The sequence below is a fragment of the Oncorhynchus mykiss genome, chromosome 6, assembly GCF_057628025.1.
Source record: "Oncorhynchus mykiss isolate SJ-2025 chromosome 6, ASM5762802v1, whole genome shotgun sequence".
Classification (NCBI taxonomy): Eukaryota; Metazoa; Chordata; class Actinopteri; order Salmoniformes; family Salmonidae; genus Oncorhynchus; species Oncorhynchus mykiss.
In genome coordinates this window covers 18,595,915-18,601,356 of record NC_143027.1, presented here as the reverse complement: position 1 = coordinate 18,601,356, position 5,442 = coordinate 18,595,915, and the positions used below count along the sequence as shown (strand labels likewise).

The 5,442-nt window shown below is 42.0% G+C and overlaps 1 pseudogene; it reads left to right on the top strand.

The window, feature by feature from the left end:
• On the top strand, positions 1-1,371 carry LOC110525009 (beta-1,3-galactosyl-O-glycosyl-glycoprotein beta-1,6-N-acetylglucosaminyltransferase-like; annotated as a pseudogene).
• Positions 1,372-5,442: the final 4,071 nt, after the last annotated feature.

Here is a 5,442-nt window from a genome sequence, read left to right as displayed (position 1 = left end):
TGTCTCTTCTTCTTATTGGTGTCCTTTAGTAGTGTTTTTTGTTGTTGCAGCAATTCGACCATGAAGGCCTGATTCACGCAGTCGCCTCTGAACAGTTGATGTTGAGATGTGTCTGTTACTTGAACTCTATGAAGCAGTTATTTGGGATGCCGATCACATCCCGCAGGATGACAGTGACTGCAGCGCCAACCTGCAAGGCGACGAGATGGTCATCGAGCCGGCTAAGGTCCTGTCCATTTCACGCAGCTTCCTCAACATCACGTGGGTCCCAGACGAGCACTACCTGGAGCTGACCCAGGACTATCAGAGGTTCAGGTCTACTCGCAAGTTACTGGAGTTCCCACTGAGTTGTGAGGAAGAATACTTCCCCCTGGCCTTCTCGCTGGTTGTCCACCACAAGGTTGAGAACCTTGAGAGGCTGCTTAGAGCCATCTACCCCCCCCACAAAACTTTTACTGCATCCACGTGGATATAAAGGCCAAAGCATCCTTCCTTGCTTCCATCATAGCCATCACATCCTGCTTTGAAAATGTGTTCCTGGCCAGCCATCCATCCGGTCAGTGTGGTGTACGCGAGCTGGAGCCATGTCCAGGCTGACATCAACTGTATAAGTGATCTGTACAGGGCTAGTTCACACTGGAAGTATTTCATTAACCTCTGTGACCAGGACTTCCCCATCAAGACCAACCTGGAGATGGTGCGCAGCCTGTGGGCGCTGGCGGGGGACAACAGCATGGAGTCGGAGGCCAGGCCCAGAGGTAAGAAGTCGCGCTGGAAAAAAGTGCATCAGGTTGTTGATGGCAAACTTCAAAGAGCAGAACAAAGCTCCTCCGGCCTTTGGTATACCCATCTTGTCAGGCGGGGCATACATTGTGGTGAATAGGGGCTTTGTGCGTGCTGTGCTGGAGGACAGCAAGGTGTTGGCTCTTGTTCGGTGGGATAATGAGACTTGGAGTCCTGATGAGTTTCTGTGGGCCACCATCCAGAGGCTTCCTGGCGTGCCCGGCTCCATGCGCCCCAAGTTAGACATGACTGACATGCACGCCCTTGCCAGGCTGGTGAAGTGGCCGTGGTATAAAGGGGTATCTAAGTTAAAGTGATGTGTGTATATGAGGCCGGAGACCTGCAGTGGATGCTGCAGCAGCACCACCTCTTTGCCAATAAGTTTGACACGGACCCCATTGCTATCAGATGTCTGGAGGAGCACTTTAAGCATAAGGCCCTGGCAGAAATATACTAACGCAAATGACTGTGTGCTCAAAGTTTCTAACCTGTATTTGTGATCTCTGGGATCCAACTCAAATGGAACTTTTATGGCACCATCTCTGTCTTATCCATCTAAAGATCATCCTAGAAAGAGGTGGTTTTATTGGGATAAATAACCAAACTTATCAAACTTTTAAAATGTCCTAATGATTATTTACATCAATGGTCTTACCTTCATATTCCCGATTGCTGATTTAATATTGAAAGTGAAAGTACAGTGTGATTTGTAAATATGGAGAGGGTATTGATAGTTTTTTGACTGATAATAATATATTCAAGTTTATATCATCTGTCTCTCATACAGAAACTGTTGTGAAAAATCCAGTCCATGTTTTATTACCAATTGATGTTAGAATTCCAGTATTCCATGTTCTACTAAATAAATAGTTGCGCTACAGAGCTAGTGAACAACAATGTACAGTCGCTAATGAAATTCCTCACACCCCTTGCATGTCTTCACATACTGCTGCCTTAAAATTCAATCTAAAAAGGGACTAAATTGTATTGTTTCCCTATCTACACAACCTACAGTGCCTTGCGAAAGTATTCGGCCCCCTTGAACTTTGCGACCTTTTGCCACATTTATGTATTTTTTTGTGAAGAATCAACAACAAGTGGGACACAATCATGAAGTGGAACGACATTTATTGGATATTTCAAACTTTTTTAACAAATCAAAAACTGAAAAATTGGGCGTGCAAAATTATTCAGCCCCCTTAAGTTAATACTTTGTAGCACCACCTTTTGCTGCGATTACAGCTGTAAGTCGCTTGGGGTATGTCTCTATCAGTTTTGCACATCGAGAGACTGACATTTTTTCCCATTCCTCCTTGCAAAACAGCTCGAGCTCAGTGAGGTTGGATGGAGAGCATTTGTGAACAGCAGTTTTCACTTCTTTCCACAGATTCTCGATTGGATTCAGGTCTGGACTTTGACTTGGCCATTCTAACACCTGGATATGTTTATTTTTGAACCATTCCATTGTAGATTTTGCTTTATGTTTTGGATCATTGTCTTGTTGGAAGACAAATCTCCGTCCCAGTCTCAGGTCTTTTGCAGACTCCATCAGGTTTTCTTCCAGAATGGTCCTGTATTTGGCTCCATCCATCTTCCCTGTCCCTGCTGAAGAAAAGCAGGCCCAAACCATGATGCTGCCACCACCATGTTTGACAGTGGGGATGGTGTGTTCAGCTGTGTTGCTTTTACGCCAAACATAACGTTTTGCATTGTTGCCAAATGTTCAATTTTGGTTTCATCTGACCAGAGCACCTTCTTCCACATGTTTGGTGTGTCTCCCAGGTGGCTTTTGGAAAACTTTAAATGGCACTTTTTATGGATATCTTTAAGAAATGGCTTTCTTCTTGCCACTCTTCCATAAAGGCCAGATTTGTGCAATATACGACTGATTGTTGTCCTATGGACAGAGTCTCCCACCTCAGCTGTAGATCTCTGCAGTTCATCCAGAGTGATCATGGGCCTCTTGGCTGCATCTCTGATCAGTCTTCTCCTTGTATGAGCTGAAAGTTTAGAGGGACGGCCAGGTCTTGGTAGATTTGCAGTGGTCTGATACTCCTTCCATTTCAATATTATCGATTGCACAGTGCTCCTTGGGATGTTTAAAGCTTGGGAAATCTTTTTGTATCCAAATCCGGCTTTAAACTTCTTCACAACAGTATCTCGGACCTGCCTGGTGTGTTCCTTGTTCTTCATGATGCTCTCTGCGCTTTTAACGGACCTCTGAGACTATCACAGTGCAGGTGCATTTATACGGAGACTTGATTACACACAGGTGGATTGTATTTATCATCATTAGTCATTTAGGTCAACATTGGATCATTCAGAGATCCTCACTGAACTTCTGGAGAGAGTTTGCTGCACTGAAAGTAAAGGGGCTGAATAATTTTGCACGCCCAATTTTTCCGTTTTTGATTTGTTAACAAAGTTTGAAATATCCAATAAATGTCGTTCCACTTCATGATTGTGTCCCACTTGTTGTTGATTCTTCACAAAAAAATACAGTTTTATATCTTTATGTTTGAAGCCTGAAATGTGGCAAAAGGTCCCAAAGTTCGAGGGGGCCGAATACTTTCGCAAGGCACTGTATTTTACATTTTGAGTGAAAGAAAAGTTATAGAAAATGTTACAAGTTACTCCAAAATACAAATGGAGGATGTATTGATTGCATGTCTTCACACCCGAGTTAATAATTGGTGGAAGCACCTTTGGCAGCCATTACAGCTGTGAATAATTTTTAATAAGATTCGACCAACATTGCAAGACTGGACAATTCAGGAACACAACACATCGAGTCATTCTGGTGCGTCTTTGGCATAAAAATGTTTCTAATTGTTCTGCCGAAAAATGTACCTTTATCCCAGGGTTAGGTTTTCAGAAGACTGAGGCGGGTTTCCCTCGGCTTTTCTCCTTTACTTTTGATTTTGATCTCAAGTCCCTGCCGGTGACAAGCATACTCATAACATGATGCTGCCACCACAATACTTGTATCCCTGCAACGTTTTAAGTAAAGTTTTACAAACAATATCAGACCATAAGACAGGGATCAACTAGATTCAGCCGCGGGTCGATTTTTTTGTTGTTGTTGAGAGGATGGTCGGGGGGCCAGAACATAATTACAAATCATTAGTAGACTGCAATTTTTCCGCAAGAATCCCAAACAGATATCATATTTCACTAAAATATAATAATTTCAAACCTTGCTTACATTTGTATTGATCACATGTATCATGCTTGGGAACAGATTTCTAAAATTAAAATCACTTGGAGCTGATTCTGGTTTTCACAGTGTTATGTCCAACAATAATAATAATATTTTTTTTTTTCTCAGAAAACTTGGGGGGCCAAATAAAAGCAACCAAGGGCCAATCCCTGCCATAAGATAATATAACATAAAGAGGGACATTACAATACACTTAACCAACACTCGCAGAGAAAGGACACAATGTAGACATCAGGGCTGAAGGTAACAGATATTTACTTTTACATATGTAAATGTACAGTACGCGAATGCACAGTGGCCAACTTGAGTCACACAAACACACACACGCATGCACGCACTGCAAGTGTATGTACTTGTACAGTTGGGGGCATTCTAAAATTAACCTGCACTGCAGAGCAAGAAAAACAATGATAGAACTGCATTGTCAGAGGCATATTTGAGAAACGTATTTCATTACATGGGTTATTGGTAGATGATTGCTAATAAAATTGGAGCTTGCAGTCACCCTGCGAGTGTGTCACATTAATGATGTATCATTGCTACAGCAAAATCATTTAGAAGAAGGACCTTTTTAATGCCCCTAACTGTACTGTATGTGGAGACAACCTTATGATCCTGGAAAATAACATAGTAATTGAGTGTGACAGGTTTTAAACAATGGATTACATTTCGAAAACATGTTTGCTTACAAAAACTCTCATAATCCCCAATATGTCCCAAAATATGTGTTTTAACACTGCCTGGATTCTTGCTGTGCCTCTGTCTTGCATGGCAGAGTAATAAGATATGGTAGAATAGCCTTTCCTCTTCACCACAGGTGTGTGCAGGCTGGAAGAGTGTGGTCTACACTTGACCGCAGCGTCATATGGCCAAACGGGTAGCAGGCATCAAGGAATGATCAAACACCAGAGTTTATTCTTTTATCAACTCTGTGGGAAAAAGAAAGGCAGAATGGAAAGACAGTATCTTCATTAAACTATAGTATGGGCATACTGTTTTGTAAAAGTATGAGAATGTAGACCTACGATGAGAGATTTAGAAATGTCTAGAGGGATATGTCATCATTGGTTATAAAGAGGGACTGTAAAAGGGATCAGAGATTGTGCCTTAAAGGAATCCCTCCCATGCAAATGATTTAGTTATTTCCTTGTTCCCATTCAGCTCTAAATCTGCCTATAATGTTTCATAACATTGACATTAGCGTTCGTCTTGTGAGCCAGACTCAAAGTATGACTGGCTGAGGGGATATTATATTAGTGCTCCAACCTGAGATGGAAAAGGTCTTTGACCAGAATGCGGCTCAGAGCAAAACATATTATATTTGACTAATGGTTGTTGTCATCATACACAAATCTCATAACACAGATGCTTGGCGATTAATATGAAACAAACCAAAAAGTTCGGAACCCTATTATGCTCCTAATATCACCTTTTAATAG